Below are 14,688 nucleotides of genomic sequence, written 5' to 3'. Positions count from 1 at the left end.
GTTGTGCCAACATTTCATATGTAGTGTTGGGTATAGATGGTGCTATGTACATGTTTGTTAAGTTTAGGTATGTTCTATGCTAGAGCAATTTATTTAATTTTCACAGTTAGCAATCACATCAGCATTAAGATAAACTGCAGATAGAACATAAATATAAATCGCAGAAGACAAGCCAAGGCAAGAGGACACAAGATATGGCGTGAGCCAGGGACAAACCCCACAATGTGTGGGGAAACCCTTTGATCAAATCTTCTTTTATCTTCAAAGTTCAGCAGAGAAAGAGAGAGAGAGTACATCAACAGAAGTCAACACATTGACTTATCTAGATCTAGCATAGATCATTTCATAAAATGATGAGATCAGTTGAAGACATTCTGCTTCAACTGATTCTCAAGGTGACTCCTTCACCTATCATTGTGCTGCATCTCATCCATTTGCTGCACCTAACTGTGTAGCACCATCATGATGCTGCCCGTTGCATCATTCATCACAATTGTACCATTCTCATGATTATATTTACTATGATGTTGTTCATGCTCCATGCATCATTGTTCTACCCATACACATGATCTAATTCATTATGATGCACATGATATATGCATTATGCTGCTTCATACTACCCATATGCATCATACTTCTCATACTGCCCATGCATCATTATATCATAGCTGCATCCTTATGATAATACGTCCTTCTGCCTGCATAGATATTTATTGCCATAACCTGCATATACCTTGTCATGTATATATGAGCATAGTTTAGAAGATATGAGCATACATCGTATAACTTGTATCACCCCAGCGTATATATGTATATTGTTGTCTTGTGATCATATGTACAGTCTTTATTACAACCTTTATTACCTTGACTGCATTCATATGTACAGTCTTCAATACATGATTGCATTCCATATATGTATGTGACTGCGTTCACATGTATACTGCCTAGCGTATATACAGGACTGTCCAACGAATGTATATAACCATAACTGCAATGTATGACTGTGCGTTCTTTGTATGGACCTGTGCGTACCCAGAATGGACTGCATATGACTGTGTTCTACAACGTATATATATATATATATATATATATATATATATATATATATATATATATATGTATATATATCTGCTATGACAGTCATATGAGCCACGTGGCATATTAACCTGCGTTCCAATATATATTACGTTGACTGCGTTTCCATTTATATATTGCGTTGACAGTCTTTATGCTTCATGACCAGCGTATTAATCTTTATGCCCTGCGTAACCCTTGACTGCATATAACCATGAACAACGTATAATGATTCTCGTTGACTGTGTTTTGTATTTCATTCCTTACTGCGGCTAGGGTTTGACAGCGTTTGGGCCTCCATCTTGAGCGTATATGACTGCGTGTAAGCATTCAGGAAGCCTCCTTGACTTGCGTAGATGAGGGCTGTTGATTTACTGCATTCATTACTTATGTGTTGCCTTAACTGCGTTCAATGCTTACATGTTGCCTTGACTGCGTTCAATACGCTGTGATCCTTACCTTGCTGCAACTAGGCTCCACTACAACGTATAAGCTAGGGCATGTATTGATTGCGTGAATATCTCCCATGACTCCATGAAACCAGCGTATAATATTCACAACATATCCACCATGAACAACGTGTATTATGAGCAGCGTATATCTTATAAGACTGTGTTGAATTAATCTAGGCCAGCGTACTCTTTTTGTGACTCTCCTTCCAAAAACCCAAGACGTGGAGAGGAGATCACATGAAGAATGAGTGTGCCAATTGACATCAAAACTCTTCTATTTATACTAAAGCGAGGATGATGAATAGACACGTCGGTTGGGCTTCTAGAGCCTACATAATAGTTGGTCGGCTTTGATAATAATTTCATAAACAAAATAAATTCATATCTCCATAAATACTTATCGGAATCGGATGATCTTTGGATCAATCCTACACCTCTCGATGAGAGGGATCCAATAAAAATATCAGCTACCATAAATAAGCTGATCCACATGGAGTTTGGCCCTAGTTGCCAATTTAACAATGTTGGATATGCGGTGTTGTGTACATATTGTACTGTGCGCATGATGGATATGAGACGTTGTGTGGATATGGTGTTGTTCGCATGTTGGATATGCAGTGTTGTGTACATATGATGTTATGTACATGTTGTATATGCAATGCTATGTACATATGGTGTTGTGTGCATTTTGTACAAGTGGTACTATGTACATATGGTGTTGTGTGCATGATTGTACATGTGGTGTTATGTGCATGATTGTATATGTGGTGTTGTGTGCATGTGGTGTTGTGTACATGTTGTACAAGTGGTGTTGTGTTTAGGTAGTATTGTGTACATGTCATGCATGTGATGATGTGTACATGTGGTGTCATGTACATGTCATGCAGGTGGTACTGTGTATAGGTGGTATTGTGTACATGTTGTACAGATGGTGCGGTGTACATGTGGCACTATGTACGCATTGTGCAAGTGGTGTCGTGTACATGCAATGTTGTGTACACGTTGTGTAGGTGGTGTTGCGTATATTTTGTACATGTGGTACTGGTGTACATGTGGTATTATATGCATGTTGTACATGTTGTATTGTGTACATGCAGTACTATGTATGTGCATTGTGTAGTTGTGGTATCGTGACATGTGTACTCATTGTGTTTTACTCTATGTAGTGCATGTCTTGTGTTGCATTATACGCTAGGTGTAGGTACATGTATTGTGTGGCAGTGTACACTAGATGTAAGAGTATGTATTGTGTTGTGTTGTACACTAAGTGTAGGTATATGAGTTGTATGACATGTGTATGTGCATGTATTTCATGGTATTGTTCATCATGTGTGGTTGTATGTGTGTGATGCACATTATGTGTATGTACACATGGTTGAGGAGAAGGCACTGGGTGTTTGTCAGGTGTGGCAACTGATCTAGAGTGTGTATGGAATAAGGACAAATGTAAAAGCTAAGGATTGATTAAAGAATAAGTATCGGTATTTTATTTCAGTTTTATTATGCATGTGATTTATGATTCTGGTCTATGATGATTGCATGTGATCTATGATTCTGGTTTATGATGGTAAAGTGTGATTTATGATTTTGATCTATGATGGTTGTGTTTTGAGCTAACCTGATGTGATATATTTATACATGATGATTTGGTCAAAGATGCTAGTTTGACTTGTTGTGACAGGAAGTGAAGAGAATTGAAAGTGTACCTTGTTGACTGGACACCAATGAAGTACGATTTAAAGTTATTTCAATTTATTTGAATCTAATGGAAGTTATGTGCTTGGTACAGGAAAGCATGAAATGCCCGATTGGGTGGTTGAAATTGATTACAAGAATTAGCAACAATAGTGAAAGAAATTGGAACATGTAGCAGTATGTTTGTAAAGCACTTCAAGAGCAGGGCCATTTTGGAATGCTGGTACCCAATAGTGTTCATTGATTTCCATGAGCATGCTATGACCGATATGATGGTTTTAAGGCAGGGATATGCCTTAGTTTTTGTATCTTCTGATGCGAGGAAGCCTTTCCAAGGGATGGACTGCCCGGGACAAGGGTGCCAATGGAACTTGGAAGGTGTGTGACTACACAGAAGGAGGTGATTAGATTACCTGAGGGACTGTGTAGCAGAGAAGGGAAGGTTGGGGTTGGATTTGTTTTGGTCATTAGCATTTCCAGATGGAATCAGATGCACATAGGGAGTGTGCCCTGGAACAATGAGCCAGTAACTATTCACTGAGAGGACAAGTGGCGCAAGATTGTGGCGTTGGACATTAGATGTAGTTTTAACTTTGGCAGTGGATTCTGAACTTTCTGGAAAGGAGGTGAATCATGGTATTACTTTGAGGGTGGAGATGTGAGCCTCTGGATTCCCTTGTTGCGGATGCAGACATTGTATCCTTTTTATTTGCTGGTTGAGCAAATGTGTATATATGTGTATATTATTGTAAATATTGTATTGAGTTGGATTTATAAAGCTCCATAGATAGTATGGCTATTTGTTGGTTGAAACAAAGGTGTATAAGTATATGTGGATTGTAAATACCGTAATGAGATGTGTTATAAAGCTCCAGTAAATGGTATGTATGTCATGTTTTCAGTAGGATGTCATTGTAAATAATACAATGAGCTGTGTTATAAAGCTCCATGGGCAATATGTTTTGTTTTCAGTAGGCTTGTTGGTTATAAGTGCCATGGAACACCGAGGATGGTGTTTCCCCAAGGGGGAGGGTTTTGTAACAACCCTGGTTAAAAATCCATGTAAAATATATAAGACCATGGTCATGGGACACATATTCCAAGATGAATGGTGGGAAAAACATCCTAGTGGGTGTTAATTCACTTTATTATGGCTAAGTAAATTGACAAAGGCAATGACAAAGGCTTTGGAAAGACATGAGTCATTATGTGGCATTTATTTATGAAAATAGGAGAAAAGGAAGGTGAAAGGTCACATGTTGCATGTGAGGAGGAAATTGAAGGAAAATAATAGAAAATGAATAAAATAGAGGCCTCATTAATAGAAAGGATTCTAAGGATCAGTGGGTAGACTTGGTCAATGTAAGCTTGGTTAGTTCAGTTTTGGAGCTCTCTCTCTCATGCTCTTGGACACTTAGAGTTTTCTTGGAGCACTCTTGGAGGGTGTGGAATACTTGGATTTTTGGAGAAAGAAGGAAAAGGAAGAGTAGGAAAGCGCAATAGGACATCAAGGTCAACAACTACAACGGGTTTTTCTTGCATGTACCGAGTTTTATGTATGTTTTCCTAACTAGTTTTGGTCATGATCTATCATTGGCATGGAGGATTGCCTAGATTGGCAATGGATTTTCCTAGCCTTTCCATTTCTTGGATAACCATGGTGATTGTGGATTCATTTCCATATTTTTCTGGTTGGTTCTCATGTTTCCTTAGCTTGGGTTGAGTTACTGGTTCCTGAATCCATCGTTGGACAAACACTCTGGAAGCCCTGTAATGGCTTGGGTTGAGTTATTAGTCTTGAAGCCTTGGTTGGACAAATTCTTTGGAGCCCTGTAACAGCTTGGGTTGATTTATTAGTCCTAGAAACTTGGTTAGACAAATGATCTGGAGCCCTTGGTGGTTTGAGTTACTAGTCCTGGAGCCTTGGTTGGACAAATGCTCTAGAGCCTTATATAAGCTGTGGGTTGAGTTACTAGTCCTGGAACCTTGGTTGTACAAATTCTTTGGAGCCCGGTAGTAGTCGTGGGTTGAGTTACTAGTCCTGGAATATGGGTTGGAACAAACACTCTGGAGCCTTGGAAGGCATGGGTAGCAACCAATCTGATGATGGTTTTGTGATATACGACCGTGAGGTGGAACCATTGTTTAATGCGTTGAGGTGGTATGGCCTCTGGAAGCCCTGGATGGTTTTGATTGATGTGTTTTATGAGATCCCACATTCATGATTGGAATATGGCATGGGGGTGAATGACTGAAGAGAGATTTGTCTCAGCCATTCTACAGTTGGGTGGAGCATGGTAGTCACATATTGGGTTGGGTTTTGCATCATTAATATGAGGTTATTTATCCTTGTTATCTCATGAGTATCATACCGGTTTATATGTGAATTCTATGGCTATTGTATCCTTGATATTTATGTTGTTATTATGTTGGTTATGAATATGTATTCTAACAGTGGCTATGTATGGTTCCCATCATGTTTTTACTTGTATATTAATTGAATAATGTGTCTATGGCCTAATGGATGAAACTACAACTAAAATGATAAGGAAACAATGCCTCATAACGAATCTCAGATAAGTATGAGACCCCTATGCTTAGATCTGTTATTTAAACATGTAGATTGCATTGATGCCAAGTGTTTGACATAATGCCAGTCTTGGTTGAGGATGGTCAGGACTAGTCCTGGAGTTAGTTTTTTAGTTTACTATTCCTGTCATCATGTGTTTAATGGATTCCGGAAGTTACAACAAGTTCTGGGCAGTGGCCGGAATTCTAAGCTTGAAAAGTGCCTTAAATTCCCTGGACTTTGGCACAGATCTGCTGGAAATAGTCCCTAGACGCAGGCATGTAAGCTTGTGGGAGCGTCCAGAGCTCTTTGGACACTAGCATGCCCATAACATGGGAGCGTCCAAAGGTTAAGTAGTATAAAAACTCAGTAGGACTCAAGGGTTGGTTAGCTTAAAGGTTGGGATGGTTCTTAGGAGTCCTATTGTTGATGTTGAAGGTTTGTATGGTGTGTTTCTGTCTATTCCACTTCCTTAACGTGACTTAGTAGGTCGAATCATATCATAGTAACTTCTCGTCACATGTTTACCCTGATTGGCCAGTTACTTGGGTAGATGTGGGAGGAGGGTGTTACATTGTAGTGCTTGCATGAATATTTTCCTTTGTACACCTTCATTTGCAAACATCTCACCTCCTCATTAAATCTATGCAATCCATCTTTAGAACCAGATTCTTCAGTGTTCTTCCAATTTATGGATTTCCTAGGCATTAATCACCAAACTAATTGTTCCATAGATTAAATACTTTGTAACTAATATTAATATAAGACTTTTGATATGCACTCTTACCATTTAGACTGAGCACTTTACCTTTCAACTTCTCTATTTTCCAACATAGAATTGCACTTAACAATGTAACCTATAGATCATAACACAATTAGATTCTCATTGTTTACCCTCTACCTTAAAGAACTTCCCTTGGCGACTTCCTTTTGGCTTATGCAACAACACCTTATAATGCAAAACCAAGATTGCCTCCAACACAATTCCAAATCTTGTGAGTTGACCACAATTCAAACCGAATATACTTGGTATTCAATATCTCATGCAAGGGTGCCTTACCATTGTATCTTCTATAGGTCACCACCAATTACTCAAGTTTGATTTACCATTCGATCTGCTATATTGCTCCATGGCATTTTCAACATTCTACTTGCTCATACCTTTGGAGACATCCCCTCTTTCATTTCAATTTTATTTGGGATGGATCTTGTTCTTCAAAGGGAATGGATATCTGGAAATTGTTTCATCCAAGAAGTGCCAAACTCTATTTTGTAGGATAAACAAACCTCCTTTACACATTCATCAATTGATCGTTCACACATTCATTAATTGATTATTTTTTGTGCAACATTTATGCATTTAATCTTACAAATTTAATCGGGCCTAAATTGATTCTCTTAAGTCTCATGACTTCTACAAAAATTGGACACTATATAATTTCTACCCAACTTCAAATCTTCTTAACTGGAATTCCAAATGGAAACTATACCCATCCCCAAGGATTAACTCAATTGGTTGAGTACCATAGCTAAATCACCTCGCTAATGGGAGGTCACAGGGTTAATTCTCCTCGATTCCATTGGGGTTAGGCTCTACTAATAAGTAGACATGATGTGAGCCCTTCAGTTGGATCTACCCAGATATTTCTTCTAAAAAAAAATAAATTGGAAATTCTACCCAATTCTGCTCCAAACGAATTTTATCAAACTTGTTTACTTCATCTACAGTATCTCACACAGATGGATTGTCTTCTAATTAGGATTTATCATGTACATATTTAGTTAATCTCACATTAACAAATATTCACTAGATCTCAAATGCATTCATAAATAACACATGGAGAGAGACACATAGCAATATGGTGAATTTTCTCCTCATTCAACATCAAAAGAACTATACGTACAAATATAAAAAATATTTGTCTCTCTTTATGGCCTGATTTTACATTATTTTGGCCATTCTAATGCCCTTAGGCTTACAATGATAAATAGAATTTAGAAAAAAGTAGATTTTTCTAAATCCTAAAATTACTCCATGATTTACTCCCTAAATCTCTCATGCCTCAAATGGTAGATTTGCTCACTAAAATTATTATCTATTCAATCTTATCCCTATCCATAGTTCTAAAAAAAATATGAATCACACTTTCTATAATAAATAAAGGAACTAAAATTATTTACAATAAGGATTTAGAATTCCTTCTCAAATGTCAAAACCCCCTATTTGGAGCTTTATCTTCTAAAAGCTTGATTTTTTGAAAATGAATTGGAAATTGAGATGCTCCTGCACCAAAACACAACTAGAAGGTAAGGCCTATACTATGACCCCAAAAAGTATCATTTGATGCCTCAAAATGTCTCTCGAAGGTTTTATATCTCAAATATCCAAATTGGGACGTATCAGTAAAATGACCCTTGCTAGTCAATTACTTTAATTTTTCCACCTAAAAAGTACTAAGATAGGTGACAATTACATAATGATCCACTTATGACCATGAATCTTAGAGTATATGAAAATGACATGCGAGGGGAAAGTAGAAAACTTAATTTACCATTCTACTTCATGAAGTCATATGGTAGAGTCAATTTTGCATGTCTCAAAATAGAGATGAGAGATTGATCTCCATCATCTAAGGGGTGTTGTTGTCATACGCCCATTAATAGGTGATGTGATGGATGAGAACCACTTCCCCATAAAGTTGGACCATCTATTTCTTTGTCACTTTTCCCATACGTATTTCCAACTATTTACCTCACTCAAACATTACAAGTTTAGGAGGTCCTTGAATGAAACCATCCATGCAAATGTAACTTAATTAGCCATCTAATTAGATAATTGATTAGTTAATCAATAGATTTGGGATGCAATGTGCTTGGTCAAAGGACTTGATCAATGTTTATAGCATTCTATTGGAATTACCTATTAGTGTGGCAAATAAACTCTATTTTTTGGGGTTTTTTCATATATTATGTATAATTTTTGATACATTATTAGAACTTTGATGGGAAATTTTCTTGAGAGATTATTGTAATTATAGTTTTTAATTATAAAAATTTTAACGGTTTGTTGGAATCACAGATTTTGATTACAAATTTTTTATACATAGTTAAAATTACAAGTTTTGATTAATGAAATTATAATTTAAATTTATCCCAATAACTAATAGTTTATAAGTAATTATGGGTAGATCAATTTTCCAGCCAATAGACCGGCTAACCCCAACCTAAGCTCAACCTAGTTTAACACTAGTAATAATAAAATAAAATAAAAATTAATTTATAAGTAATATACAATATCAAAATTTACAAAATTGTGAAATTTCAATGTCAAAACTATAACTTTTAATGTCAAAATTTCCATAGAAATAGGCTACAACCAAGCCTCATATTTCACATCTCATTGGTCGAATGGAAGTTTGATGAGAGTCATATGTTTTTCAATCATTTCATTTTATGTTTTTATGTACATTCATAAATGTCAATTTCTCCTATATTGTTATATATGTTTTTTTTTGGTTTTTGTGGGGTAAAAGGATCGTTTCATTAATAAAGAAAAGTTACATATAGCTTGAATTTCCAAAAAAGGACTAAAATCCAAGATATTCTTGAGACTAACAAGTTGCCTACCAATAACATAAAATCAAACACTGACTACATAGAAACTCCTTGAACATTCAGTATTTCAAGGAGGAAAATGCCTTTGACATTGGCATGATTTTCTCCGAGTTAACTAATCATTCACTACCTTCTTGAACCAATGTCTTATTTCTCTTGTGGCCTCTTTTTTTGGCTTCTTTGTCTTCCTGGAGGCCACCTTGAAATCCTTCATTTGAACCCTAAGACCAAACTGTGAAGAAATCGAGCCCAGTTGGTTTCTTTCCTTGCTTTGCATATAGCCATTATACATAATCATAATATGATGATATACCATGTCCTTCACATCTTTTCCATATTATATTGTTATATATGATTTTTGATTTTGATTTTTAACCATAATGATAATTTTTATATTAAATCTGTTTCGGGAACACAACTGATCACCCAGAAGTACATCACTGTTCATCCAATTTTGCTAACATGTTCCTATCATCTATCCTAGCTAGCATAGTTTCTTCATAGAATTCATACGAAAAACAATAAAAGGCTCTATGTAGGTGTATACCTTACAAAATTGCCCCCCTAAGACACAAAATTTACAAATCATTTTCCCACCAATCCGAAATAAAGATGGGACTACCCATGTGTTGGGCAGGCTCATTCAGATATAACAAATTATCTGACGATGGAGCATTAGTGCTGGTGGATGCATTTTGAAAATCCTCCATTTTTCTCAATTTTGCCTAGAGCTCCACAAACTTTAGTTGTAATTCCTCATTTTGTTAATGCAGAGCCACCATTTCATTATATTGATTTACTAAACGAGTTTCCATTTTTTGTTTCTTATCCATTAAGAATATAATTGTAGTTGTTTGCTAACTTATCTTCAAATTTAGAGTCAAGAAATTTATACATGTGGTGTACATTGTCTCTATGAAATTTTGCACCAATACCTCCTCATTGTCTTCATTATTTTTATATGTTGATTTCCAAATCGATATAGCTTTCTCACTTTGAGAGTACAATGAGGTAGAACTCCCATTCACTCTCTAAGCCCAATTCCTTCTTGGCCTTATGTTGTCTTCTATGCACTTTCCTAACTACACCTTGGTGCTCTAAAAATATAGGAGAAGGGGAGGTCTCATTCCATACTTGAACCTAAACTTTTCATCCCCCAACAATACTCTATTGATTTGTGTATCTTGGGGGGTACTCCCATAGCCATTGGGGTTGAACTTGTGAAGGGTTGACCCACAAAAGTGATTTATGGGTAGTGTACCCAAAGTTGTGGGCACAAGACTAAGATAGAAATTGATTATTTATTCATTGAGAGCATGTGGAACACACTTTGAGGGCTAAGGGGCACCTAAGGCTTCAATGATGTGGAGAAAGAGAAATGAAAGTGAATTTATTTCTAATGATAATGTGGTTTTTGGTGTTTGGTTTAAGTCAGCTTGACCCATGCGACATGAACCTTGGTGGAGGATAACATCACCTAAGATCACTATAAATAGAAGTGAATTCAAGCTCATTCTCACACATCCACAAGTGCATTGCATCATAAGAAGACAAACACAAGACCGTAGATTTCAAGAGGAGCCATATCAATGCTAGAGGGAAAATTTGGTAAAGACCCTGAGTTGATGATTTTAGAGGAGAAAGAGAGAAGCTAGAGGGAAGTCCTTGAAGCCCTAAGTTCAACATTTTGGGAGAAGCTAGAAGGTTGATAGAGGAAAGAGTTGGTTGAACCCTAAGAGAAATGATAGAGGAGTAGTCTTATCATTATTGGAGGGAAGTATTGTGAAGACCCTAAGAACAATGATAATGGATCAACCTTGTCATTGTTAGAGGGAAGACATTGAAGTCCCTAAGAAAAGTGATATTGAAGCAGCCTTGTCATTACTAGAGGGTAGTTTGGATGATGCTCTAGTTCAATGATTTAGAGTAGCATATCAATGATAAGAGGGTTGTGTGTGATGCCCTAGTTTAGTGAGTGCAAGTAGGCATATCAATGATAAGAGGGTAGATATGAAGACCTTATGAGCAATGACCTTGGTGTGGCAAAGAATTGTTAGAAGGCAGTTTGTTGATGGGCCTAAGATCAGTCTTATTGGAGTAGCAAGAGTGATTGATAGAGATATTTTGGTCAAATGAAGATGCAAGCATTCTAAATTTGCAGAAGTGCCTGTGAGCAGCAAAAGAGTTGTCAAAGGACCTTCTAAGTGTTCAAGGTATGTGGACCAAAAGGGCTGAGTTGAGTGCTCCTTCAACAAGTAAGTCAAGTGTGTCTTGTTCAAGCGCAGATTGATGGTCATGTGTTGTTGACATGAAGCCCTAGTTTTCCTTGTTTTAGGGTTATTTGTAAGGGGCATGATCCTTGGTATGAGAGCCCTATGTTTGTTGCATTAAAGTTTGTAATATAATAAGTTTTGGGTTGAAAATTGTCTTGTGTACTACATTCATTCATTGTTGTACATTTTGTGTTGTGGAAAGTGCTTGTGTTGTGGCATTTTAGTGTGTTTATGATTGTGTCTTAGGCATAAGCCTAATTCTATAGTGCCAAGGAAAAATCAACATAATTTGCTAGAGGGGATTCCGCCGGATGGATTTTTACTTAACAAGCTTAGAGCATCAGTCCAAGGTATCCACCCCTACGTAGTGGAGGAGTTAGCAAGTGTGAGCTTGGGAGTTACTATGCAACCAATGTCAATGATTTTTTGAATTTCTTTGTTTGCATGACCGCTTATATGCCTGTTCCCATTCCTTCTAAGAGGGGAGAACTCCTACTAATTCATGAAAAAGTTTCAAGGGAGGTGATTAATCTTTGTCATTGATACAATCCAGAAACTTGCTTGCTTTTTCTAAATGCATGCCACATATGGCATCTTATTACAGTGCAAATTGCTATATGCTAGAAAACAGAAGCATGGGGAGCCTAGGGGAAAATTGCCACACCAGGCATACCTTCCAACTTCATAATTTTTCATTAATGACCTACCCATAAGGATGAAGAAAATCTGCCAAGTTGGAAATTCTTTGGGGCATGTGACTACCCAAGATTGAAGACCCCTTCGAGCATTGTATCTTGTAAAAATAATTATTTTTATGATTAAAAGTGTTAAAAATACCTTACAAGACCAAGTCAACCTGGTAGCTAAGAAATTGGCCTATTTTGAGGAGCCATGTCCACCTTAGAAGCCTATATAAAGGAGGGAACTTGACCTCATTTGTTAACTTACTCACTTCTCATCATCTACGCAAAGGAGAAGGACAAGAAGGTTAGCAAAGAAGGAGAAGGGTGAAGAAGAAGTGTTTTTGGGCTCATTCTCTCTCACACATGCGAAGGGAGGCTAGGGTTTCTGCTGCTGGTTGGGCTTTTGTTGCTACAAGATTGAAATTGAAGAAAGTGCAGGAAGAAGGTCAACAAAAGGCTCATTAGGTCATCGTGAAGCCCTAGCAGAAGGAGAAAGTCAAGTGAAGGTCTGAAGATCCCTTGAAAGGCTAGAATGAGCTCATACATGTGGCAATATCTGTTTTTGGGAGGACCACAAATTTCAACCTATAGTAGATGCCGAAAAATTGTAGCTGAAAGTCAAAGTTGTGCTACTGGAAGAGATTTGACTAGGTTTGACTTGGGCAAAGGAAGCACATCATCAATGAGGTCAGACTTGGTCTTGAAAAGGTATTTGTCTTGGTCCAGAGGTCTTGGAATTCATCATTTGAAGAATCTATAAGAAGAGAAGAGATTTACGAGTTTTCCCCTCAAATTGGAGAGGTTTTGGCCCTAGCTTGCAGCCTATATCCTATGTTCTTGTGTACTATTGTTCTTCTTGTTTTGGTAGCTCTTTGATGATAAGAACAAACATAATATAAAGAGAAGAAGCTAATAAGTAAGAAAAAGTAAAAAGATATCACAAGCAATTATCAAGTAAAGAGAAATCATCCTAACTACTGCCTTATAAATTTCTCAACATGTTTGATCTATCTCATGCTTGGTGTTATGATTGATTTGGCCTCGGTTTGATTGTGGGATATTTGCCTTTGTGAATTGACAGATGTGCTTGGGGAGGCCATATGGGTTTGGTTCCTCCTTAATTTTTTAGTTCTTCTATTATTTCTTTTCTTATGGTAGATGACCAAAGGGTTATTTACTATTTGATTATGCTGCATAATAACTCATGGAATTTAAAAAAATCTAGGTTGCATTGACAACCAAATTTCTCATTTTAAGATGACATCCTTCATTTGCACACTTGTTTGCCTCCTTGTTGAACTCCCTAGACACACGGAAGAATGTTAATGAGTCCATATCATTCCCATAGTCCTGAATTATTTTCATTATATGGTCCAATACCCTATTTTTCAGGATAGTTCCTTTCATGAAGTGTTGTATTAATAAGAGAGAATCTCCTAGCATAGAGAGTGAGGAAATTTTATGATATATTGCTATCTAGATCCCTTGAAGTAGAGCACACACATTAGCAAGGTTATTTGTCATTCTTCTGAGGCCATTTTGCCACGTTTATTTTCTCGAGGTCATATAACACCCCTCCCCCTCTTGCTACTCGTTAATATACCTGCCAACAGACAAGTTTATATTGTAATAGGTTTTTGGTCAAAGTTTTTTGACATTTTGTCTTTTAAATTTTTTTATAAAATTTTATAAATTTGATAAAAAATTATTATATTAAAAAGAATTTTCTAAAAATTAAAATTATTTTTAAAAGTTTTGAAATTCAAAAATCCTTTTTTTTATTGGTTGAAATTAATGATAATTTTTTTTATTAGGTTCATTTCTGAATTGTCATAAATAAAAAATAAATATAAAAAATAAATTTGAAAAAAATATATAATATTGATAATTATATTGTAATGATAACCATAATTACCATTGTTTTTATTACAGTATCATCACATCTTAGAATTTTTTTATTTTTTTACCTTTAAAAATAACTTGACTGACCAAACAAAATGATGTGATTCTCTCTCACAATCTCGAATAAGTAACGATGCTATGAACAATCTCGAATAACTAGAAGTGACAAATGTTTGATTGATATTTAATAAATGGTGATTGAACATGTAGTGGGCTCTAAGTGACTATGGACAGACAAAAGCGTTAACATAGCTCATCCCTTCTAGGAAAAAAGCCTCCAACATAGAAATATTCTATTCTACTAATCTAGCTGATCAACTATGAAAGCATTTTCAAATAATGTTTTTCCATTTTAAAGTAGAACATAAACTATCTAATTTCAAAGACTAAAAAATAGTTTTGACTTTTTAAATTAGATTCAACAT

This window comes from Pinus tabuliformis, chromosome 7 (assembly GCF_031772625.1).
Source record: "Pinus tabuliformis cultivar Carrire ecotype Pingquan chromosome 7, CPIR1, whole genome shotgun sequence".
NCBI lineage: Eukaryota > Viridiplantae > Streptophyta > Pinopsida > Pinales > Pinaceae > Pinus > Pinus tabuliformis.
Note: the sequence above shows the minus strand (reverse complement) of the source record.